Here is a 27,712-nt window from a genome sequence, read left to right on the forward strand (position 1 = left end):
GTGGGAAAATGTAAGCAAAAGGGTCATTTTTATAACCAATCTGGTGGTTCATGTCCATGGAAGACCAAAGGGCCAAGTCATAAGAAGAGACTATTTCATCCACACTTACAGCACTTCTGGATTGGATGGAAACTGCATATATGCACAACTGACTATGATAGGAGAAACATGTGAAATGGATCTAGTCATTGCCCAGCAGCTGGTGCAGACTTGAGTCATGGCCTTGGTCTACTGAAAGCTGTCTAGGAGGGGAGGAAGTCATGGCCTAACAGATGTTTCGTCAACAAATGCCTCCCTAGTGAGTCTGCTGTGCACTATACCTCACACTGCTGAACATTTTCTTTATCTCACCAACCCATTTTGATCTTTGATTAGCAGTCAGATCCTGCGAACATTTAATGACATTCATTTTGACATTATATGCAGGCTTATGTCTGGAGGCACATGCCAACCTTTATTCACCTGGCAGGTCTAATATTCTTTTCCCACCCCTTTCAAAGGCTCTCTCCTAGTGTCACATCTGGCTTAACTTGTTTACTTCAGGCAATTCAGATATGTTATATGCCGAAATGCAGAACAGATTGGTTGTTAAATACGTCATTCTATCTTTTGCATTACACAGATTGTTCTTCTTCTCATTGTTTTCTTCCTCAAGCATACTAAACCCTCTGTCATAAGAGAGGCATGTTGGCGAGTTGGCCTCACTGGGTGTGGGAGGTTAGCATGAGCAACTTGATTACAGCCCTTCATTAGAAGCCCGCTTCCAATCCTCTGGCGAGGTTGCAGCTGTGACCATGAGTTTGCCCCTCCAACAACCCCCCCCCCCCCCTCCCTATTTTCAACCCCCATTATGTCCGGCTACATCTGTCTCCTGCTCTGCTGTTAAATCGGCAAGCCCCTCTCTGCTCTTCCATGACTAGGCCAAGTTGCATGCTGGGGAATTAAGAGCAACCATCATCATCACCCAAAGAGACATCACCATTGCTGATGGCTGACTTGCCTTATCTCTGCCCACCACCACCCCTTCTGGGTCCATGGCCTAATTTAGCATAGCATAATGAAGGAAGAAGCTTCAGCTGGAGTATTTTTAGAACTTCATGGTTCGCTGTAAAAGGGGTCTTTAAATAATGTAAAGTGTCATGTTGTAGGTCTGTTCTGCTGACTCTCCCCCTGCATGCAACTAGCTTGGAAAACTCCAGTATGTGCTGCTAGCTTAGCAGAGTAGGGCATGTCAGCAAGGCTTAGGATGCATGATTGTGATGGACACATTTGCTTATGTGAGTGGGGGTGAGGTAATACACTGCACCACGCCGCTCTATTTTGGGATCTTCCTTTGCCCGCTCAAACACTTTGGTGTCTCACAGTTCTTCATCATAATTTTCTACTCTGAGCCTTCTCAAATACATTCCCGAACATGCGTTTTATTTTATTTGTATGTGTCATTCTTTGGGATATTTCACAGGTGTGTTAGTTCGGGAACTTTCATTGCATCACAGTAGTGGACACTGTTGCCAAAATTGGTTTTAGTTAATGAGTATTGACCAGCTCTCAGCCAATAGCATAATCAACCGATGCATGGCCTTTTAGGTTGATGTCGCTTGGCAGGATAAAACTGAACCTTTTCAGGCGGCCACAGAACCTGACGTAGAAGCTTGATAACTCATCTTTTGGGCTATGAGAATATGTGCCAAACCCCCCCCCGGTCCTAAGAGAGACTAGGCCTGTGCCCAAGCTCTGTACAGCCGTAATGCTATGACTGGACAGCCTCCATTGGGTCAAGTGGAGATTTTCCTCTGATGAATCAGGGAGAGATTGTGTTTCGCTCTCGCCAGCCATCAGTGAATCCAGCTAAATGTGACTTAAATGTTTTATATTTTAGTTAAGTCTGTGGCCGTTTCTCAATCTCGAGGATACTGGCTCCCAAGCCAATATTTCAAGGATGCGCAGCAGGACTGTTCCAATGTCCAGCATACTTGGAATTCCACAGAGGCCGCGTCCTTGGTTTGGGGGAAATTTCGAGGCTGCCCATGGGTAGACTTCGCGTCCTTAAAATCCCCACAATGCTTTGCACACGGACCAATTTCAAAAACCCTTGCGGAGAATGGCTGAACCGACGCAGCACACATTTAAATGTAAGGATGTAGTGGCGTAGAATATGTGTTGGTAAATATGTTACTTTGTTACATTTGTTATCACCAAAGATATGTTCCGTGAAAGTAAAGCAAGTTCATAATTAGATAGACATCGTGAGGTATTTATTTCCGGTACAGTTTATGTTGAAACCGTTAGAGAGAGGCACACTTGTTAGCCTGTTCCATTCTTCTTCGTTTTCCGAAGCCGTGGCTTGGAAGCATACTTGCTTCGTTTCTGAAGGAAGTGACTTGGAAGTACGCGACTACCAAGAAGCCAGCATCCTCGAGATTGAGAAGCGGCCTGTGGCTGATTATGATTATTGTAGGATTCCCCACCATAAATGGTAATGCCACATAACATCAGGGCTGAATTATGAAGGTTACTCTCTTGTTGTTTAGACGGACTGCATTGCCATTTTCTTCAGCCTTTTCCCATAGATGCTGCCATTATTTCTCCAACTGAGTTTTTAGCCAACCTCTGATTCATCCGAATGTATATCAATTGTGTCTCATATTGCATAAGGGAACATAATAATGTCTCATGATGAAAAAGAAGGCAAACGGAGCCAAAGCTACTTGTTTAATAGTCCATGCTAGGACAGCTTGATATGCCTTTGTGAACCCAGAGAGTCCCGAGGTTGGACTGAACAATTGTCCAATTAAACTGTGACTTGGAGGAACCTCTGCCAGTCAACACCCCGCCCCACTACTTCACTCCCTCATGCTTGTTCTCGTTTCCTCTCTCGCTCGCACAAACACACAGGCTCTCATCATACACAAACAAAAATGAACCAGATGTGCAGCACTGCAAAGCCAGGAGGCCACGAACCCTTGGATAATTGCAGGGATGATATCGTCCCAGAGGGCAAGTGAGGAAATGGTTAAATCATCAAGCCGTGAGAGTTTGCTAAGAAGCCGATGGATGCACACGCCTTTCATGGCTTTTCATTGACGTTCAGTCTTCATGACCTGTGTCCAGCTTTTGTTTCCTGGTGTGATACAGGGGCCATGTCCGATAGGAAGTTATCGTTTATTCTTAACCAATTCACAGCGAAGGAGCAGGAAACGGGCCAACATTACTATCTTAATAGATGTCAAGGTTCAAGTGACTGTTCTCACCAATAATCACAAGCTGGATTTGATTGCTGATCGCTATAACACACAGCATAAATAAGCAGTCATTCATTGATTAGCTTTTAAACTACAGTGCATCTATGATAAGCCTAAAGGGAACATGTCTATTAAGATGTTCAGCTGTACTGTAGTATCAGATAATTCACTCATTCCAGGAAACTTAAAGAAGCTGGGGCTGAATTCTGATACTTCCCCTTCATTTTATTCTCACTCCGATTGATGCGCTACGTGTTATAAACAAAGGTTTTTCATTATTATATTTCCTATATAAATATTGACCTAATTATGTATTGATCACAACACACACGCAGGTGTTGATGGTGTGAGGATTTTGACTCCGGACAGCTAAAATGGAGGATGTAGAGATAGTAAAAATGTACTGAAAGGAACTGGTCACTGCTCTCCAAACACTATTCCTTTCCCCAAAGAGTCCAGTCTGATGACTTGCAGAAGTGAATAGATCCCACCAGGAACAGCAGGCCTATAGCAAGTGTGAATGTTTGAAATAAAGTGAAAACAGCAGAATAAATAACATGAACAGGGAGCAGGATGAACTAGTGTCTGTCCTTTTTAAATCATACTTGGTAGTACCGCATTTGGTATTCCATGTGGCTCAGAATGATTTACTGGCTGAACCCCTCAACCAGTAAACAAATAAATACAAAACAAGCAATTTGAAGACAACACTGTGGGCTCTCAGAAGCATTTCACATGGATTTATGACATTATGTCATCAAACCAAATGATACATAAAACAGGAAGAATCAGTTGATTATGAAAATGGAAGTTGGTTGCTGCCATATTGAATACTTATCTGTCTTTTGGGACTGAGCGGTTGGTTTGTGTTATGATTCATTTTGTCTGCAAAATCTCAGTTCACACAATCGTACTGTAATCTGCATAGTGAAGACATTTCATCTAAAGAGAAGTTAGCTCATGTTTGGTTGTACATTGGAAGATCTGCAGGCTACTGTAAAGTAAGATTTAGTAAGGATTTCCATTTGAACAGCTTCAAATCATTTTGGTTTTACCCGAGTAGTAGTAGGGATTATCTTGTTCATGCACCTGCTTAACCATTGGCTATTTTCGAGAAGTTATCAACTCCCAAGATCATAAGTAATCTAGTCATTGCAAATGTAAGGTTATAGCTGCTCATATTTGAGGGAGCGGTGTAGAATGAAGTTGCATTCTGTAACTTAAAGCTAGCTAAATCCTATATTATGTTACTTTCAGAGCTTAAACAGGAAGAGGGAATCTTTATTTGCCAATTGTTGTGTTGCCTCTAGTCAAGTCTCTCCGTTGTTTAATAAAACTCATCAATACTTTAGTGCCTGGGGGGTTTAGAGACTGAACACTTTAGCTACAGCTTGCATATCAATGCACATTGATCATGTTGATGTAATTGGCCTGACCATGTAACTCTTACACACACACACACACACACACACACACACACACACACACACACACACACACACACACACACACACACACACACACACACACACACACACACACACACACACACACACACACACACACACACACACACACACACACACACACACACACACACACCTTGTCTTTTTGGTTTTACCTTTAAGGTGTGTGTGTGTGTGTGTGTGTGTGTGTGTGTGTGTGTGTGTGTGTGTGTGTGTGTGTGTGTGGTGTGTGTGTGTGTGTGTGTGTTGTGTGTGTGTGTGTGTGTGTGTGTTGTGTGTGTGTGTGTGTGTGTGTGTGTGTGTGTGTGTGTGTGTGTGTGTGTGTGTGTGTGTGTGTGTGTGTGTGTGTGTGTGTGTGTGTGTGTGTGTGTGTGTGTGTGTGTGTGTGTGTGTGTGTGTGTGTGTGTGTGTGTGTGTGTGTGTGTGTGTGTGTGATGAATCAGTACAGATCTAAAAGAGGAAGGGGGAGGCTAAGTTCTGAGCCTGAATTAATTCCCAAACTAATTGCGGGCAGACTTTACAGGGGATAAAAGCTGAAATGCTAAGTCCTAAAACCCATGGGCCCTCTCCCACTCTGTGTAAACCCCAGTGATGATGTACATAATTTATACTGTCAGTGTGTATTTGAGGAAGAGGCAAAACACAAGGGAAATGACTCGATGGCCTAGATGCATGTTTCCTTTTTGGGGTTTCCTCTGCTAAATGTCCTCCTGCCTCTTTTCTGATCTGATGAGGGGAAACGGTGGTATGCTTAGGTTTCCCATGCTGCATTGCACCCTTGGAGTGTGAGATGAGTCAAATGACCCTATAGCTAGTGCTCCACTGAGCAACAGCCATTTCAGTGTACACTTTGACTCACCTACAAACCTCTTAATGAGTCTGGTAAGATGTCCTATTCAATGATAAAGGCAAAGTTGTTGGTGTTTCTCTGGAGAATTTGACACAAAAAACCCACACACTCATCTCGTCTTTTGTTGTTGTCTTCTTCTCTTTGCGGTCAATGAAGAGAAGCCACAGGCTCCCTCAGAAAATGGCTCCCTGTGATACACTAGTGGTTGCGGCCGGACGTTTTGATCCAGTCTGTGATGAAGCTGACAGCTGTGGGAGTCCTAGCCATAAATGTATAACCCTGAATCACAACACCCCCCCCCCCCATCATCCCATGAGCATGAGGCTCCGGCAATTGCTTGTGTGACATCATCCTTTTCCCTCCCAAGAAAACTGCCTTGGAGAAAGTCAGAGAGGGCGTCTCATCTAGCATAGGCGTCTTACATGGAATTCATTCACTGAGATAAAAGATTAAGAGTAGACCCCTGCTTATTGCTTTAGCTTTGTCTGGAGGGCAGTTAGCTTTGCTCTGAATTCAACAAACCTTGCTCGGCAGATTGAGAAGAGAAGGCAGTGGAAAATATTTAGATACTTCCTTGGGCAAGGCATCTAAATCTATGTTCTCACTTTCTGGTACCCAATCACAGAATGAGATCACACTCAACCCATCTGAGAAAAGTGGACACATGTAGTATTAGCTTGACCCTGTCACACGCAATGCAGCCAATGGCTGGTCTGCTCACATTGTTTTAAACTGTGCATAGGACCATAAACGCTAAATAGGAGACACACTTGGTGGGGTGGGTTGCCATACATCTCCGCAGATAGCTGAAACACTGAGAGCCTTCCTAATCATTTCCTGTTTGGACTGCTCTCTCCACAGAACATGTGATAGGCCTCTATTAATCTTTCTGCTGCTCCTGATTGGAAAATCCTGCTGGGCTTTAGAGAAGCACTTCACTCTATGCTCAGCCCTCGCCATGTACACATACAAACATGCACAAACACACACACTTGGAGCTGAAACTAGATCATCTGGTGTGTACTTCCACGAGCAGAAGCCCCTCTGTGGGTGTGTGTCCATGCACACTGCTGATTAAAATGACTATAGCACTTTGTGTAATGATTACATGCGTTCTCTACGTAAGTGTGTGGCTGTGTACATGTGCAAACAGTATGTGTGATTTTTCTCTCAAACTCTCTGGTACTCTCATACATTTTGCATGGCCTTGTGGGATAGCAGAATGGGGCTACAGCAGCAGGATGACTCACTAGCCGGGGTAGGCATTTGACCACGTGCAATTGTTTCTGTGGTGTCAGGGACACAGCACGAGTCTCCGCTAAGACTCACATGCAAGCAGTTCAGAGTCTTTGAAGGGCCTGAATAGTTGATGTGGAGGCTAAAGCTGCAGGCATGACACAGTGGGACACAATCATAGTTCATTTTTATTGGCTGTCACGACGCCTTGATGTCAAACAGCCCCAGACTGATCACAGAGCTATACTGTGTGATTTAATATATGTATATGTTTGTCTGAATATTTGTTACACAACATGCACATCTTTAATCATTGTGTGCACATGTGCCTTGGTCCAATTCCACATTGTTTCTTTCTCACTTTTTCCCCATTCCCCATTCTCAATGCGTACATGTGTGACACAGCTACCATTTGTTTGGGTGTGCAACTGAAGAGTATTTTTGCAGCCACAATGAAAATCAATACAGCTGGGAATTGATAGTGTCATAAACAGGCCCAGGGTTATTGCCTAGTCGATATGGCACATCTCGTCACCAGAGTCCCAGCTGGGCTTGGCTAGCTGTGGCCAATGGCAATGAGTGTAACATTGATGAAAGCACCACTCATCGAATGGCCTGTGTCTGGCGTTCACACCAGTTTAGCACCCGCAGCAGGCCTTTGTGTCAGGGTCAATAGAAACCCAAAGGCCGAGACCTCAGGGTAAATGTCAATGAGGTTTGATCACTAATTGTTGTCCTCTTCTCTTTTTTGTTAATCATTAACAGGGATGTAATTACACTATAATTGTGCGAGTACGGAGGTGGTTACAATTTAAAATCTTACATAAAACCTCCAGATTCAAATCAAATCAAGTTTTATTTATATAGCACATTTATAAACGATTTTTGGTCGAGCCAAAGTACTGTACATATAATAAAAAATAGCCTACAGTAGAGACACTTTACAGCAAATACAACAGCACAGATTGTTCAGAATATCAGTATGAGAAAAACGACACCCTCTATCCTTAGACCCTCACATCGTACAAGGAAAAACCCACAGTTCAAAGGGAAAAAATTGGAGAAACCTCAGGGAGAGCAGCAGAGGAGGGATCCCTCTCCCAGGACGGACAGACGTGCAATAGATGCCGTGTGTAAATCGAAGAGATAATACATTTTACAGCATATAGACCAAATGTTAGGAAATGCATGTGTCTGTAATAAGAAGATGAATCCATGAAGATCTCAACTACAATCCTGTGGAAGCCTTCAGGGAGGCAGCAAGACGAGACCCAGGCAGGACCGCAGAGACAGGTTTAGCCACGACCCGAAGTCCACGACTTAATCCAGAACTCAGGATAGAGGATCCAGGACCACAGCAAGAAGATCAGCCTCGACTCCGGATCCCGGCGTAGATATAGACACAAAACAAGAACACATTTGGCTGGGTTAATCGGAACAAGAGAATACACAGACACAGACAGACAGACGGAAGAACAAGCACTCCCTTAGAAATTAGGTTGAGGGCAAAGGGTAGCAAGTAAGAGAGTAAGAAACATAGGTGGAGAGGCACACTCAGGGAACAAGGTCCCCACTGGAGCCTTAGTTGGAAATTGATGAGAGATAGAGGTACGCTGTGTCTACGAATCGTAACAATCCACGGCCTGTCTAAGCCACTCTACAAACCGTTTCCCTCTAATAAAACCCGAGAGGTTAGAGAGGGAAAAGGTCTTGGGTACAAGTTATTCTTGATAAGAGAAGCCTAGAAGGCCAGAGAGAAAAAGTGAGTTTTAAGTGTTGATTTAAAAACCCCCAGGGTCTGGGCCGACCTCACATGGAGGGGCAAAATGTTCCAGAGCCTGGGGCCCGCTGCTGCGAATGCTCGTGACCCTCTGGTTTTGAGCCTGGTCTTAGGCACTATCAGCAGCAGCTGATCAGCCGACCTTAAGGCTCTGCCTGGGGTGTAGCGATGGAGTAGTTCGGCTACATAGGCCGGAGCCAGCCCATTTAGGGCTTTGAAAACAAATAAAAGGATTTTAAAATCTATTCTGAATCGAACTGGAAGCCAGTGCAATGAAGCCAGAATTGGGGTGATGTGGTCACGCTTTTTATGGCCAATGAGAAGACGTGCAGCTGCATTCTGAACTAGCTGGAGGCGTCTAATTGAGGCCTGGTCCATACCCACATACAGAGCGTTGCAGTAATCCAGTCTCGAGGTAACAAAGGCCTTAATAACCCTTTCTAGGTCTTTAAAAGATAAAAACTACTTGGTCTTAGCCAGGCAAAGCTCTCTGTCTACCGGGCCATTTTCGTTCCTACCCTCACCTATGGTCATGAAGGATGGGTCATGACCGAAAGAACGAGATCGCGGATACAAGCGGCCGAGATGGGTTTCCTCCGCCGGGTGGCTGGTGTCTCCCTTAGAGATAAGGTGAGAAGTTCGGTCATCAGGGAGGGACTCGGAGTTGAGCCGCTCCTCCTTCGCGTCGAAAGAAGCCAGTTGAGGTGGTTCGGGCACCTAGTTAGGATGCCACCTGGGCGCCTCCCTAGGGAGGTGTTCCAGGCACGTCCAGCTGGGAAGAGACCAAGGGGTAGACCTAGGACCAGGTGGAGGGATTATATCTCTTCGCTGGCCTGGGAGCGCCTTGGGATCCCCCAGTCAGAGCTGGTTGATGTCGCCAGGGAAAAGAAAGTTTGGGGCTCTCTGCTGGAACTGCTACCCCCGCGACCCGACCACGGATAAGCGGGAGAAGATGGATGGATGGATGGATGGTCTTAGCCAATAGTCGTATTTATATAAAAAAAAAAAAAAAAGCAGGTCTTGACTACGGTGCTGACCTGCTTATCAAATTTAAAAGTGCTATTAAAGGTCACTCCAAGGTTCATGACAGAGGGGAGGATGTTTTTACTGAGGGAGCTCAGAATATCAACCGGAGAGGCTAGAGGTCGGGGTCCAAAAAAGATGACCTCGGTCTTACTCTCGTTGAGGGTGAGGACGTTTTGGCTCAGCCAGGATTTAATCTCTGTTAAGCAGTCCATCAACTGCTGTAGTGAGTTGGCATTTTGATTGAGAGGCAGATAGATCTGTACATCGTCAGCGTAACAATGGAAGGGGATATTGTGTGTTGTGAGAATTGAGCCTAGGGGCAGTATTAACAGTAGAAAAAGGATGGAGCCCAGAATCGAGCCTTGGTGAAACCCCACAGGTAAGAAGGGCTTTGGCAGAGGAGAAGGCACCCAACTGCACTGAGAGGCTAGATTAGCATTTGTTTCCCCTTACTAATATCAAAGCCAAAGTAAAGGTTAAGACCACATACAATGTTCCTTCTTTCTGATTGTGTTCGCTGTAAAGCCATTGAAGCCCAGGCAAAGGGAATGCACACCATCATTGACACTCGCTAATGACCCATTGAAAAGTGTGAGGCGTGATAAAGGCTGCACAAACATTAAGCTGACACTTTCTTTTAATGAAATAACAATATGTGAAAGAGAACGGTTTTGTAATGGTTGTTTAAGTTTCAATAGATTGAAAGAGCAAGAGAATGCTATGTATATCAATCAGCTTCACGCCTGTCTAGTCATATACTCAATGCTCCTTCTGAAAAGTCCCGTTGTTTCCACACATATTTTCGGCCAGACTACCACTGTGGAAAAATCCTGGCACCAGTTTTGTCATATTTCTTTGTAAAACAAACAGTCACACATTTATATGCTTGTAAAACCCCTTTATCTAGACTCAATTTCCCACCATCATGTTCCAGCTGAGAGAACCATTTGTTTTGTGTTACTGTGCTATTTCTGATGATTCTGCTTTTGTGTAAGCATGCAAGAGCAGGGGAAATGTCCCAGTGGGAAACAGTCTAAAAGTTCAATAGTATTGTTTTATTTTAAGACCCTTTTTTCCTGTCTTTTCCCTGTAGTAATTGTGTAGCATTACAAGGGCAATGCCTGAAGTTAAAATTCATTTTTCATGCTTTTAAATTGTGTATACCTTTTGAGTATAGAAGCTTTAACAATATGTACATTCTACAGTCTGAATGTGGAACCAGCTGTTGATGTAAATATCATTTGGCAGCTTCAACATGTGAATCAAAAATAAATAAAACCGCTGACTTTAGCTTCTGCTTAGCTTCTGAAATGGTTGTTATGAATCATGCACATGAGCCATGCTAATGCAATAAGAGCAGTTACTAAACCTGGCGTTCACTTGAATAAACTCAGAATCAACTGTTCGAGGCAGTCATTTTAAAGGTCATACAATTGGTGCTATGGCATTAATGCAATGACAAACTACGTACATGTTTCCATTGAAAGAAGGTGTCAAAGGCTGAGCTGATACTCTCTGTTAAACCAGTGACCCCGGGTCAGTTCTAGATTGAATTCAGCTTTACAGATTACACCCTGTTAACCCTCTGACTGACTGCTCTCCTGTCACCTAGCCCTTGCATTTACTCCCAATACCGGCTCATTAGCCAGTAGCCTACCACCTGAGCGTGCCATAGTCAATCTGACAATGGAATTGAAGGGGCACAAAACATAAGGTACGGTTTTGTTTTGGAATGTCTACACTCGCTATACCATCTCTTGTTATTTATAATAGTTCAATAGTCAAAAACACTAAACTCATAACTTAAAATGAAAGTGTTTAGTTTATATAATAAAAGAGCACATGTTCAATGTGAAAAGTGACGGTAGATAGATTAGTTGCAATTTGGTGCTATAAATATGTATTATTAAAAAAACAAAAACACCTTGAATTTCAGGGGAGGTGCGGGGCTCCGTTGGCGGATGCGTTGCCCTCCCTTGTAACACAATCCAAAGAAAGATACAATAACAATGCACAAAAGTATTTCATCCTTAAATTAAATGTAGAATCCCCTCTTTCTAAGGTGTCCACCTTGATAATTAAATTCTGATCGAAAAACAAATCTTTCTCACTTCGCAGACTAAAACATAGTCTCATATTTTTGTATGTGGGTTATATATACAATTCTTCTTTACTTTAGGGTTAAAAGTCTATTCCTAGAGGTAAACATGTGACTTTCACATGGGCCATATCTTCTCTCTTCCCTGTGATGGCATTTAGAACAATACTGAACACATGCTTATCTTGTTATATCCTCTGATCGCTATGCTGAATAGATCCCAATGAAATCAGTCTAATTGGTGCTTTTTAATACAGAAGACATTTTGACGTGTCATAGCAGCAAAAGCACATGTGTAACTAATAACTTTATTAATGGCTGTCTTTTATTCCCATTAGACAGGTGGTGGAGGCAGCATGACAGCAGCGACCTGGAGGTGGCTCACCTAAAGGCAGAGCACTCATTATTAATGATATGTGTTACACCTGTGCTTTTCCTCCTATGACACGTCGAAGAGGTCATTGGAGATGAATGAAATGGAGGTCTGGGGTTCACGTTGATGCAAATGACATGAATTAACTCAACCCAAGCATTTATTTACAGAAACAGGATGATCAAGGTCATTCAGGGTCACATAGTGGTTCCGAATCAGAATCGGTTTTATTACCATGTAAGTTTACGAACAATTTGCTTTGGAATATGTGGTGCATACAAAGACACAGGAAAAAGAATACATAGCAAAACTCAATAAAATAAAAATAGGACTTGTATGACCGATATAAAAAAACAAACTGTGGTGAGGACCCTGGTTAGAGAATAAGACATGTGATGTTCCTGACTGGGACCTTACTTCACAGTATGTCTTTACAGGGCTGGGTATTATATCGATATAGTGATGTGAGACTAGATATTGTCTCCGATTTTGAATATTGTCAAATGGCATAAGTGTCTCTGTCAAGCTCTCTGTCTACCGGGCCATTTTCGTTCCTACCCTCACATATGGTCATGAAGTATGGGTCATGACCGAAAGAACGAGATCGTGGATACAAGCGGCCGAGATGGGTTTTCTCCGCAGGGTGGCTGGTGTCTCCCTTAGGGATAAGGTGAGAAGTTCGGTCATCAGGGAGGGACTCGGAGTTGAGCCGCTCCTCCTTCGCGTCGAAAGCAGCCAGTTGAGGTGGTTCGGGCACCTAGTTAGGATGCCACCTGGGCGCCTCCCTAGGGAGGTGTTCCAGGCACGTCCAGCTGGGAAGAGACCAAGGGGTAGACCTAGGACCAGGTGGAGGGATTATATCTCTTCGCTGGCCTGGGAGTGCCTTGGGATCCCCCAGTCAGAGCTGGTTGATGTCGCCAGGGAAAAGAAAGTTTGGGACTCTCTGCTGGAACTGCTACCCCCGCGACCCGACCACGGATAAGCGGGAGAAGATGGATGGATGGATGGATGGATGGATGGATGGATGGATGGATGGCATAAGTGTCTTTTCCTGGTATTAAAGGCTGCGTTGCAGAAAGGCATTGGACTGTTGTTTTGTCATTCTAACAAAATGATGTCTCTAGTTGGGCTGTTAATAGCCTTTACCCACTTGGTCATTATGTCTAAATAGTTAATGATCATTATTATTGATTATCTATTGAAAATGTCATATTTTGTGAATACGCAAATAAACTCTATAATATCGATATTGAAGTATTTGATGAAAAATACAGTGATATTAGATTTTCTCCATATCGCCCAGCCCTGTCTGTCTGAAACATCTAAGGATGAAAATCTGCCCGTCTGTGAGAGTGAATATGTGATTATGATGGACGCAACCGTTTCTCCCAACCCTTCCTCTCCTTCATCCTCATGTCACATCCTGTTTGCATGGATCTCTCATTTCAAATCAAAAATGTATAATTGGCAAATAAACCACACAGTAATTTGCTGTCTTACAACCCATTCTAAAAAGTGTCCTCATGTTCTGTAGATACTCCTACTGACCCACAGCCAGAAGCAAGCTAATGTACCACAGATTTTGTCCAAGTTGGAAAGAGAATATCTGGGTTACCGTGTGCCTTCCCTCGTAGAACCACAGTCATTGTTTATTGAGGTCTCTGCGCTTCCAAAATGCGGGTCACCTACACTGGATGCTGTGCCTGAACGCATCGTGTACGAACACAGACGTTGGAGTGAAGCTGCTCTGCTTCACCTCCTGTGCAGACCCTGGGGTGACTCAAGTGTTATTTATTTATTTTCAAATTCTCCTGGGGTCAATGACTAAGGCATTCTTTATGGGGCACACACACAGATTAATTGAGTGGTTTTCAGAAATAATTTGCTTAAAAACCAACACATGTGCATGTTGTTTGTACGGTGAGTCAGATTAGAGGAGGTGGCGCTGGTGGGTGGAGTCGTGCTTTTAAAATAATGAACTGCACTGTGCAGGGCCTTAGAAGGTTTTTTTTTAAAGTTAGACCAAAAATGATTGCCCAAGTGAAAATGAATTACATAAACATCAAACTCCCACATTTTGATGTGTTTTATTTCAGGCATGTCACATAAACAACATTGTGCACCAGGAAGCTGTCATGATGCAGCAATTTAGTGCTCACAAAGTAGACTGATGACTATTTTAGGTTATGAATAAAAGCTATCCAAAAATAATCCATACATGATTTACACATAGCGCCTTTGGCTTTTATTTACAGTTACTTCATTATTATTTTAAATATATATTTATGTTTTAATGCAGAAGGTCGTGAGTGTAAAAACAGCTTTGTTTACCATATAATGAACTTGTGAAGTAGTCCCAATCCCTTTAAGATCTGTTTACTTATCTTTCATATCTGTACGGACTCTCCATCACACACTGTCGTCTCTTTTTTCTGTCAACTTTTGAGAATGAATGGCAGTGGCTCAGTCTGTGGAACTTCGCTTTGAAACCGAAGGGTCGCCGGTTCAAGTCCCGATCGGACCAAATACAGACCTCAGTTACAGATTACATCCAGGGCCACTGCTGAAATGTCCTGGAGGGACGCATCAAACCCCCAACCACTCCCTTGCGTCGGAACACTGGCAGGCGATGTGGCTCTGACACCTGTCCATCGTTTAAAAAAAATAAAAGTATGTCTATCTTTCTTTAAAATAGTTCCACGGCTTGTCCAGACAATAAATACGGTGCATTCCAGTCTTTTTTCCAGCTTACAATTCTACCTGAGCTACTGCCATAGAAGGCTTTTTAATACATCTATGGGCAAAACATTCGCTGTTAAGTTGTGGTTATATCGATTAAAGGGTACGACGAGTAGAAGGATATAGCCATACCATACATGTTTTTGGTGAATTGCAACTTCAGCTCTATTGTGGCTGTGTGTGTGCATGTGTAGTGTAACCTGTTGGCCCCCCACCCCCTGCTTCTCCTCCCTCACTTTCTCTGGTGTGCAGTAGTGTCTGTGAGGGACTGCTGAATAATTCAACAGCCCGGTGACGGCGCTCTGTGACACTGCACTTAGTGTGTTTGCTTGTTTCATTCAGTATGTTTGTGTTTTCTTAAAGGGGAGGGGTTTGGATTTAGACAGTGCAGAGATTGATCTTGTTTGTGTGTGAAAGACTGTGTAGATTTGTGAAAAAAGCAAGACGGCAAACCACACACACTATTGACAAGGTTGAAAAAAAGAAGCTCAGCTGAAAAGGCGCTAACATTGATAGTTGCCAGAGAGGATGAATGGCTTTAATAGAGAAAACTCCATGCTGCGCTCCAGAGACACACACACACACACACACACACACACACACACACACACACACACACACACACACACACACACACACACACACACACACACCGACCCCTCTGGATTCATGGGATTGCTCTAAAAAAAGCGTTCACACTGGATGAGGGATGGTCTTTGTGTGACAATGTGTGTGAACAAAGCTGTGTGTATGTTAGTAAGATTATCTAGGAGATGTTTTTATTATTCTGGAATGGCCTTTCTCTGTCTGCTCACCGTCAGTGATCCTCAGGGCACTGAAATTTCCCTCCGAAAAAAATTGTTTTAGTGGTGCATCGTTATTATGTCCTGTGTTCAAACTCTTGCAATCTCCCAAGATAAACTAGTAGTCTGTAGTACAACTTATTTTACAGCATGAATAAGTAGCAAGGAATAATTCACTAGTTTGTTTACTGACAAAAGTTAAATAAAACATAGCTTCATAAATAAAAAAACCTGAGGTGAAGGCCTTAAATATTTTTGCTTTGTCTGACCAACAGTCCTAGAACAAGATATTTTATTTACCATCATATTAGATTAATAAAGACACGAATACTCAAATTTGGGATGCTGGAACTTGTACAATATGCTTAAAAAAAGACACAACAGCAACTACTAACATTACATGTAAGTCGCTTTTATCCAAAGCGACTTACATACTCAATACTGTGGGAAATCCCCACAGGAGCAATTTGGGATGAAGTGTCTCAGGGACACAACGACATGCTGACTGCAGTGGGGTTTGAACCTGTGCTCCCTTGATCCGAACACCAACGCTCTATCCACTGCGCCACACGCCTAACAACTTACTTTACACATAACCAAGACTCATTTTCTATAAATTAACTAATGTATCAATTGCCAAATAACTACTAACTATAGGCAACATGTAATACATAAATTGTCGATTAATCCAAAAAGTTTGTTTGTGAATTCATGAGTTATACATTCCGTAGACGTTGTTAAAGGTTTATTTAGTGACTGTGCCATAGCATACCACAGTCCAACGCTCCATAATGGGGGGAGATTATCTTTCCCCTAGAGCCCCTGGCTACTCCCAAACACCTCGCAAATGCCCTTAACTACACTGATAATGCATAGCTGACACTTTACACATGCATACTATACGTGGATGTATGAGGGAAAGGTGTGAAAGTGTTTCTCACATGTAAGGCTACCATGTGTGTAGTGTGCATGTGCTGCTCTAGTAATATCATGTCTGCATTACTGCAAGTGGTTTTTGTCCATCAATATGGAGATTGATATTGACCTAGAGCTGCAGGGTGAATGAGGAGCTGCTCTCCCCTGCTTAGTCTACTATGAATGATTTGGTTTGGCAATATCTGGGGCTAATCTACTGTTCTTTGAATGGATATTTGTACAGTCTGGGGTTGATGCACCTACCTAGCAAGTATTCAAATCCTGCTTCAGAGCATTGTGTGTGTGTGTGTGTGTGTGTGTGTGTGTGTGTGTGTGTGTGTGTGTGTGTGTGTGTGTGTGTGTGTGTGTGTGTGTGTGTGTGTGTGTGTGTGTGTGTGTGTGTGTGTGGTGTGTGTGTGTGTGTGTGTGTGTGTGGTGTGTGTGTGTGTGTGTGTGTGTGTGTGTTGTGTGTGTGTGTGTGTGTGTGTGTGTGTGTGTGTGTGTGTGTGTGTGTGTATTATTCACACTGTGAAAATGAGTCACTGCTATAAAAATCCACACCATGCCGCCCTGGCAGGATAATCAGGACATCATGTAGTTTCTTTCTATCTCCGTGGATTAGTTTATTTTCATCCGGGGAGAATTTAGCGCATTGTGGAAATCGCCCTCATATTTGGTTGTCTCAGCTTTATTTGAAGCAGCATCTCACTAATGCCCCTTTCACACCAGCGCCTTTTCAGCTCCGGCTCGGAGCTAGAGCCTGAAAAGCGCCGGGTTTTCCAGTTCACACCGGAGCTGCGCCGGCTCTTAGCTCCGGAATCCGCTTCATTTCCAGCTCCAAAAAATAGTCGGTCCAGAGGCAAGAGCTTTGGAGCTAAGAGGTGACGTCGCTTACGTCTCTCTTACGTCGAGGCGTGCAGGAAACTAAACCCACCTCCCATGGGTCGACTGTTATGCCTGCCTACAAGCAGTAGTGCCTATAAACACACTTTATAAAGTCAGGCAACACTATCCAGGCTTCGTGTGATTCTGTTTATTTGTGCCTTACTTTGACCATCCGTTCACTGTTATCGATCATTGTGGAGAGAGGCAGACGTGTTGTTTTGTATTATTGCAGCTATCGGATGCAAGTAGTCAGTTTAGCTTCGGTTGCTATGGTAACATCACCCGTTTTATACCAGAGAAACTTTCATAACAGCGTTGTGATACCAAACAGTGTCAATTCAGACTGACACACATTCACTTAGGCTAAGGGGAACTGGGGATATGCATCAGCTGCTTGTGTGAGTCGGACAGTGAATACTTTAGAGCGGCCTCTGCAGTGTGAGCTAACCGGGAGCTAACGGGAGAATAAACTCCTGTGGAAGAGCAGCTCTGCAGCGGTCGGTAAATGCTGCAGAAACACATGAATAAACAATGAACCACGGCACTCTGGAGAAAAGTATAAGGTTGGAGAAGTCGTTATTCAATTTATTCTGGCTTCGTGTGATTAAAAGCAACACGATCATCGACCCGACGCAGTTGTTGTTGTTGTGAGCTGCCGTTGGGGGGCAAATCAGCGATGTAAACGGTGACGTCATGACGCAGCAAGGGCAGCTCTGGGGCGCCAGTGGGCGGTGTGCACAGAGCGGGAGCTGAAAAGGGAAACCGGAGCTGAACCAGAAAAGCTCCCGCTCGGAGCTAGAAACTGAAAAGCGCTGGTGTGAAAGCCGCATAAGGGATGTGTGATTTAAGCACACCTACTTCTAGCATGACTCAACAAAAGCCCACCTCAGTCATCTTCAGGCACTCTAGGAACCATTGAGAGTTAATGAGTCCTATTGAGTATTACATTCAGGCAGATCAAGGATCAGTGTGACATTGTTTGTCTGTAGTGGCTTAAGTTTGCACATTGATTCAGCTCAACGGTAACTAGACGGCTCTTGATAAAAGGGAATAGTTCCCGCAAAATTCCCCAGAGTCCCCCAGGAATTGTCATCATGAATGCCTACAGCAGCATGGTTGTTGATAAGCTTTTCATAAACTCTTGGAAGTCAGTATGAGGAAGACTGCACCAAAAAGGGCTCTGAACTTGGCCCAAGTCCCCGTCTAGCTTGATGAATTGTTCGGCCAATCCCTCTGAAAGCTGTTCTTTTGGATTGTAATGCCCGAGAACCAAAATGGAAAACAAGGTTTTGTTTCTGAAAAAGGGTTGCTTGGCCAAGTTGAACCTCTGAAATTGACGGCTCGTGACTCAGGATTTATGATTCATATCACCGTGTGTGTCATGCAACAGGAGGAACAGAAAGTAGGAGTTGGGTATTAGGATTGTTATCATCTGCCAATGCAACAACAGACCTTTTCCAGAGAGCCAGTGGCACGACGAAACCAGGGATGGTGGGTTGGTAATATTACTATTTGTTAAAGCCTTCATTGCCTAACCTTAACCCTACAGACCTTAGAAGAATTCGCTAACATTTCCGAGCCTCACTGAAGGTCTGAAACTCCCACTGTCGAGGATGAAAAACTACTTTTCTGTTTCTGTAACTTCATATGTTGTTTGCCCTTTCCATTCAAGTTTCTAGTTTGTAAGGATTTAGTCCTATGAGCTGTCTGTGGAAAGCAGCTTAATATGAACCGAAAAAAGAAGCAAGGCCCTGAGAATCAGGAAGTTGTCAAATGGATAATCGCTGGCTTTTAACTCCAGTCGCTCTCTTTCGGATTCTGTCTCTCTGTTTCGGTCTCGCCCTCTTCTTAGTTTCCCCTCCCATCTCGTTCCTTGTTGTTAATTATTATCACACAACCTGTTTGCCTCTAACAGCATTTCTCTTTGGCCTTTTTTCTGTATGTTGAACATGTTATCATGCCAAGCCTTCAATTGCCCCTGACTTTTGTAACAGAGAACACACACACACACACACACACACACACACACACACACACACACACACACACACACACACACACACACACACACACACACACACACACACACACACACACACACACACACACACACACACACACACACACACACACACACACACACACACACACACACACACACACACACGTGTTTTTCATACTTTTTGACCAACAGTGAATGAACTAAGAAAACAAATGTTCAAAAAGTTGCAGTTATGAAATAACTTTATGTCCAGGTTGTTTCTTTGGTTTAAAGCCGTTTTTAGGATTTACTTAAATAAGAGACACACAAACACGTAGTCTCTATCTATCTATATCTCTCTCTTGTCAGTTGGTAACAAATGCAACAGCTTCCCCAGAGGCTCATGCAAGCGTCAGTTTGTGTTATAAATCATTCAGGGCCACGCAGAAGGGGCACAATACATTTGTATCCTTCTCCTCTCATCCCTCTATCCTCTCTCCTTCTTTTATTATTGAATGTGGTTCCTCTGAGCAACCAATCTGCCGCTCTGCGTGATAACAAAAAGAGAGGAGGACGTTTTGGGGTAGGGGGTGTGTGAAACCAATGAGACAAGAGGGTAGGGGGAAACGTGATAAAGTAGAGGTACTGAGAAGAAGAAGAAATGAAATGTTCCAGTTTGATACAGGAATGGATTGTCCCAAGGCAAAGGTCAAACGGTAATGGATTGAATTATGGATACTTCCTGATTGTGGAGTGCTTGTGGACAACAGTCGGTTTCATTGTGCGCTCGTCTTGTATCTGACAGTTTAGTTCAGGGTCATGTTGTTCTCACTGATAATGTTGTGGATGTTGCCCCACCTGCTTGTCAAAACGGCACACAGTCCAGTAGCCGACAGCAATCTGCTGTCAGAAAGACTCGCTCAGATTGTTTGACGTGCATGTGTGTGTCTTTGTGCAACACTGTGTGTGGGAGAAAGCAAAATATTGAATTTGTTCCTGCGAGTGAATGGTTGTGTTTGCCCACCGTGTGTGGAGTCCTTGAACTCGTGCATTTGAAAGCGGAAGAAAGACGATGTGTTCAGGTGCAAACAGGAGGCTACAATTAGTTGGAGATACTGTCTGCTCAATGCATTCTGGGATAGACTTTGTGCTCCGAGTGACCCTGACGATGTGGAAAAGAATCATTAATATGAACATGGTTACAGGATCTTTCTATGGTATCAAATAAATAACCTTTTTTACTTTACTGGTGATTTTGTTAGTTAAACCATGCTGCCTCTGAACTTTGTGTCGTAGAATATGTATTGTTTTCTTTCCTGAAGCTGATAAAAGGCAGGATCCTGGTGTTGAGAGGATAACAACTGACTAAAGAGATTGTTATTAGCCGTTGAGTCATTCCACCATCTGCTATTGTGAGGAATTAAAAAATGTTTCCCTATGTGTGTACTGTTTATCCTCAGCTCTCATGCTCATAATAAATGTAATATTTTACAAAATGTGACTCACCTGATATAACATGTATACATTACAGTAGAGAGGCTGTAAGTGGCTGATAGTCTTGTCAGTTGTTGGCTTGCATTTGATTGTATTTGAGTAAAAAGCCAAATATAAGAGGAAAAAAAGGAAAACCAAACGTTGTGTTGGCAGTTCGGTTCTTGCTGAAGTTGCACTCGGCCACAACAGTGCATCAGACACTAATCAGTGCCAAAAAGACACAACCGAAAGCCACATATAAAATAAGGATACTTGAACAGTTCCAGGTCATTGCTTAAGCATGAAACTAATTATGGTTTTCATTCATTATTTATGAATGAGAGAAGAATGTAAGAAATAATGATCAAATTCACATTGGTCAAGGTTTGCAGCTGAAAACACACTCAAAGTAAGATAGCTGAACCTAAATAAAAATGTATTTAACACAGGCTTGAATTTCTCAAAGGTCTACAAAGAACTTAAACAAAAAACAATGTTAGTGTAGTTGCCTTCCCTAGTATTGGCTCAGTAAAACATTATAATAAATAATTAATCTTCCTCGTGAGCACATTTTATACCACAAAATGTCATGTAAGTAGTAGAACCAGTGACTTTTGGGCAATTGTTCTTTAAAATGAACGATTAACCGATCATCAAAATAGTTAAATATTAGTGCAGATTATTGTTCTTTTGATCTTTGATCTTTTTTCAGCTTTCGCACATTATCACAGCCAGTTATTGAATGTATTTTACTTTAATATACAGTAAAATCCCACCATCTAACTTTTTTTTGTAATGTTTCCTCTTTCCAACAACAGGTACAGTATTATCCCAGTCATGAGGAAAGTCGGCAAGAGGTCAACTCTGCACTTAAACTAAGAAAAAGAAAGAGGGGGAGACAGAGGCTTGCCCGACTCCCCATTTACACATTTCCTACAGGTAGGTTATATTCTACTATTATTCAACACACCTCATCATGCAATACCAAACCTATTACTTCTTTTTTTAATTATGTATTCAATTTTTTAACCAATATGTCTAAACTTATTGCGACTTCTAGCATGCAAATAGTTAAGCAAAATGTCTAAGTGCGTGCGTCCTTGTGTCAAAAGCCAGACATCAGCCGACTGTAACTGGGTCTTGTTATCCTCGTCATGAAAGCTTCCTGCCCTGCCGGCTCTCTGATGTACACAGCAGCTAACCAACCCACTGTCACTCTGCATTAAAGCTGAGTCTGAATGGAGGCAACATTTCTCTGGCATGTACTGTACCGGGCGTTCTCAAGTTGCGTGTGTGTGTGTGTGGCCTAGCATTACTATACTTGTGGGGACCTAAATCTGTTTACACAGTCACGTGTGGGGACTCGCCTCCCTTATGGGGACAAATTGGAGGTCCCCATGAGGGGAATCATTCATTTTAGGGTGAAGACTTGGTTAGGATTAGGGTAAGGGTTAGTGTTAGGCATGTGTTGGTTATGGTTAAGGTTAGGATAAGTCTCCAGGAAATGCATGTAAGTCAATGTAATGTCCCCTGAAGTGATGTATACATGGTGTGTGTGTGTGTGTGTGTGTGTGTGTGTGTGTGTGTGTGTGTGTGTGTGTGTGTGTGTGTGTGTGTGTGTGTGTGTGTGTGTGTGTGTGTGTGGTGTGTGTGTGTGTGTGTGTGTGTGTGTGTGTGGTGTGTGTGTGTGTGTGTGTGTGTGTGTGTGTGTTGTGTGTGTGTGTGTGTGTGTGTGTGTGTGGTGTGTGTGTGTGTGTGTGTGTGTGTGTGTGTGTATTCCTGTGTATCGGGATTGCTGAAATATTTGAGGTTGCTTGTTGGCAGCATATAGGAAAATAAATGGTTGGATACGTTAAATTGGAAGCTTGCTAGCCCAGAACCAGTCTTACATGTTTGATTATAGTGCACTTTACAGATGCACTTTGCAGCTGCACTTCACTGTTAGTCTTTTAGCAAAGTAAAGACCGTCAACGTTGTGTTTTTCAAACGACTAGATATCAAATACGATACGATAATATTTTAATGGTCAGATCAAGTCTGACATTTGACTTGCATCATAGCAGCTCCATGTGTAACATCAATATAGACACATATCAAGAAACAATACATGAAAAACAAACATTTAACATAACAGCACAATCACTGAGAGAAAACATGCTCAAAGACCCTTACACATACTGTGGTTAAATGTCGTGAACAACAGTAGCCTTTAAATACAGTTGTACTATTTCTTGTTTTTAAGTTTTGAACTGTTTTGCTTTAATATTTCATAGAAAGTTGTCTGGATCAAGCGTATTTAAAGCTTTTGGGATTAAAGGAAGCCTACGGTTAGTCTGTGGTTTTGGAGTCTTTTGTGAATTGGGTAATCATGTACATTCTTTCAGTCAACTGGGCATCATACACAGAGCCAACACCAATCCTTCTTTCAGCGGGAAGGCAGGCAAGTATGTGCAACTGTACGTTCTCAGCCGGGGGCAAATCTTATCGCTGAGTCACACCCTGAGTGGGGGAAAGCGCTTGTGGAAAAGGCGTGTGGTACAGGGGAGCAATCTGGGCTACAGAACAATCCTCAGGGCGACACCAGGGCTAGTTTCCAATGTGTGGGCATCCCCTAACCTGTATGCTGGTAAAAGTGTTTGGTGATATAATATTGGTTTTATCAGTATCAGTAGAACGACATGAAACCACCTACAAGTGTAACGTCCCCCACCCATGATCCGTGGGACTGTAGGTACGTTGGAAGGAGAGCAGCATTGTTTACGATCTGTTAAATCAGACACATGGAAGCCTGGTCTGACCGTTGAACTTTACTTATCCTGAAATCTTCTTACCGTAGTTAGTTAGTGTGATTTGAAGGGAACGTTGTATATTTGTGGAAGTGCTTACAAAAAGAGATGGAAGTGTTCATCCATCTTGACGAGCAGCTGCCATTGAATGGTTAGTACATTAAAAAAGGACAGGCAAATAAAGGCAAAGTTGAAACCAGCTGAACTTTGAGCGAAGCCTGTTGATGAAACGTAAAGGGGCTTAGGATCGTCCTTAGTAGTGTTATATCCAGCATCTCAAAGTAACTGGAAGTATTACTGTGTACAACAAATAAATACATGTATATAGGCCCCCCTCCATTATACCCATTTTACACATCCTGCAAGAAATGTTGATACAGTTAATACAGATAATCAACTTTTAAATATTGTGTTGTGCAGTGTATGTTTGTGTATGAGTGTTTTTGTTACTCGGTATTTACCAGACTTTGACCAGAAAAATCTGTTACGGTCCAACAACTTTAAATCTCTCCAATCATTATGTCTGATGAAAATAATTTCCCCTTAGTACAATTTTAAGTACAATGAAAATGGGCTGAATAATATCAGCACCTGTAGTTCTCCTCAATGCCACGTGAGGAGAAGACTGGATTAGTGATTTCAGCGCAATCTATTCCGAGACAGTGGAACTGGACGAGGTCGGTGGTTTCTCTCTGTAGAACACAATCAAAACAGCGCTTGATTTTAAAGTCGGCGACGGCACGCCTCAATTAAAACCTCATGAGCCAGACACGCCTATGTATTCTTCAAATAGTTGTTTGCTCTGTTTATATGAGAATGTGTTGGCCTGAAGCTGAGGACAATGTTTTGTGTTAAGATCGGAATTGATCCCTGTTTTTCCGGGACACATTTCCGGACACATGGACTGGCAGAAAGCTGTTAAATGTGCATACACGAATGCTGCACCCCATCCATGCACTGTGTATTAAGTCACAGGAAGAACAGCCACTTTGGATTTTCCATTGATAAGAAATAGTCCTATGACCCTTTTTTAATTGGTCCGTCATCACCGTGCAACCCTGGCATTGTGCATGTAAATAGGCTGTATATTATTCATACCGAAGCTGACCCATTTAATGTCATGCAGAGAGCATGCACACACAGAGACAGACTACACGTCACACACACGCACACATTACTCTCCAGAGGCCTTGCACTCCAGTTAGATGTAAGGCTCTATCTTCTGGCAGTCTTTACGTTTTTATTAGACAGGATTATTGAAGTGCAGCCATTTTCTTTTCTTTTTTTCTAAGAGTGTGTGTGATCCAGGCAGACACGTGCACCTTCAAACACAAACACACTCGACAGCAAAGCCTGCTCCCTATATTGTCATGATAGTACGGAATCATTACGTAATTCCTATTCTGTGTGTCTTCTACACATTCTGCCCTCACACTCTGTCTCAATGCACAATCTCACGGATTTACCAGGTTTTTTTTCCTTTAGTTTCTGATTAGAGCTGGCGATGGTAATCCCAGTAAGAATTCCCACAGTCTGCCTAATTCCTGTTCCTGCCTAAAGCCGGTAGGGGGGCCAGTAAGCTGCTAAACCCCCTGGCTATACACGCACACACATATGGACTCTTGTGTGCTCTCACTGGCATTATGGCACATATATATATATATATTATATATATATATATATATATATATAAATGTATACATGTGCAGTATTGCACTTTATTTGCACTCTCATAAGAGTTTAGTTGGAATAGAGGCAGACCCAGGAGACTGAGTGTGAGCCAACGATAAGGAAAACACGTCCTGCTTGTCAAAAGCTTTTATTCTTAATACAAAATGATCAAACAGAAGTGAAGCTAAATCGATAACACTTCAATGAATTAAAAGACATTTCTGAAGAAATGAATATAGGAGGAGGAACAATTAAATGCAAGTGTCCACGCACAAGAAACATTGTTTTTAAAATGTCTATGAAATTATATGATATGATCCTCTTTTCTGTCTTCCTGTAATGTATGTGATCTTTAACTTGCAAACATTTGTGCAAGTTCAAACTCCTTGCAAGTTTTTTTAATTACTCTAAAATAAAATGTCAGGTTGTGTTTAGGGAATGCTGAAATTGAATGTGATTTTTAAGTGGCGGTTTACGTGGACTCTGTTGATAGTTTGTTTTTCTTTATTTCACAAAAACGACATGTATTTCAGCTCACTTTCACACTCAATCAATCCATGTTTATTTAGATAGCCCAATATCACAAATGTTACATTTGTCTCAGTGGTCTTCACAGTGTGTACAGAATATCAGTATGACAATACGACACCCTCTGTCCTTAGACCCTCACATCGTACAAGGAAACACTTCTGGAGAAAACCCACAGTTTAAAGGGAAACATGGAGAAACGTCAGGGAGAGCAACAGAGGAGGGATCCCTCTCCCAGGACAGACAGACGTGCAATAGATGCCGTGTGTAAATTGAAGAGATAATACATTTACAACATAGGTAGTCCAAATGTTTGGAATGCACGTGTCTATAATAATAAGATGAATCCACAAGGATGTCGATACTGTGGTTGTCGGAAGCAATGTTCGTCTTCCCAATATCGGCTATTGACTCTTGATTCCCTCATATAATTGTGATGCGATGTCCCATTTAAATGTCTGTCGCAGCACATGGTATAGAGCCAAATCTACCAGCCTGATCGACTTGTTCCTGCAACAACATGTTGGTACATCAATTAGTCATAACGGCACCAACAGGGGCCCTGGAGGGGGGGGGGGGGGGGTGTACAGTATTTGTTTGTTTATGTGTTTCTTGTATAAGCAAGTTGAACTTTGGCCCATAGCATGTGTTCATGTACAGATACAAGAGAAATCTCAGAGTACTTTTTTATATATATTCTCTCTTTTACATTTCTGATTTGAAAATAAATTTCATTTTCCTATGTGAAATATTAGATACTTTAATGTGGTTTTTTTGTTCCAAAAATACTGCAACGTTAAAACTTTTTTTAGTATATTCGGCAAGAAATTCCCAAACTCAGTGCAAAATCCTTATTATTGTTCTTCAAATATTGTTGAATTCAAATGTGTGTGTGTTTGTTTATAGTCTAGGCCAGATTTTCATGGACGATATATTCTCGTTTACATATCATTTTGTTTTTGTGATCATTTATTAAATATAGCAATAATTTGGCAGCAATACCTTCCCCCACTGTAACCCACACACATGCTGCCTCATTTACTCACTCAGCCAGCAGTGCGTGCGTGCATGCATGACACGCTACTGCACACCTACACATAAGTACTGTGTCATGCATGCGTGTGGTAGTGAACATGTAGTAAATAATTCACACACACCGAGCAGTAAATCTGTCTTAGCCCTTTGCCTAATCAGCTCTCTCAGCACAATGCCATTCATAGATCCAGAGCACACACACACACACACACACACACACACACCACACACACACACACACACACACACACACACACCACACACACACACACACACACACACACACACACGCACACGCACACGCACACACAGAACTGACAACATACCGGACTTTGCCGGACTAGTGACAGCGTTACCAAGCCCCCCACGTTACAACCTGTTAACGGTACGTTGCATCACTTCACACATCTGAGAGGAGGAAGAGTGAAACAGAGGGTGAGAGGGAGTTGTGCACAGAGTGATCACATGACATCATTTGCTCCATTTGTATCTCTTTTACTCAGCTCTCTCTATACAATGTTTGATTATCTCCATTATTGTCCAATAATTCTCATTCTATATTATGTGTGTGTGTGTGTGTGTGTGTGTGTGTGTGTGTGTGTGTGTGTGTGTGTGTGTGTGTGTGTGTGTGTGTGTGTGTGTGTGTGTGTGTGTGTGTGTGTGTGTGTGTGTGTGTGTGTGTGTGTGTGTGTGTGTGTGTGTGTGTGTGTGTGTGTGTGTGTGTGTGTGTGTGTGTGTGTGGATGCAACCAGGAGACACAATACACGTGGCCAAACAAAAGTGGTGGTGGAACACATATTGGCATACACACCGGCAAATACAAAC

General features: G+C 42.7%; 1 protein-coding gene across 3 annotated transcripts in view; it reads left to right on the forward strand.

The window, feature by feature from the left end:
• Positions 1-27,712, forward strand: part of taok3a (TAO kinase 3a) — an 86,451-nt gene that overhangs the window by 9,728 nt on the left and 49,011 nt on the right. For 2 of the 3 annotated variants that reach the window (XM_034090480.2, XM_034090479.2), the window contains exon 2: positions 21,686-21,806. The exons of the other annotated variant lie outside the window; for it this stretch is intronic. The gene's annotated coding sequence lies outside the window, so the exon portion shown is untranslated. The remainder of the gene's footprint in view (positions 1-21,685; positions 21,807-27,712) is intronic. 3 annotated transcript variants of the gene reach the window in all.

Source organism: Pseudochaenichthys georgianus, chromosome 9, assembly GCF_902827115.2.
Source record: "Pseudochaenichthys georgianus chromosome 9, fPseGeo1.2, whole genome shotgun sequence".
Taxonomy (NCBI): domain Eukaryota; kingdom Metazoa; phylum Chordata; class Actinopteri; order Perciformes; family Channichthyidae; genus Pseudochaenichthys; species Pseudochaenichthys georgianus.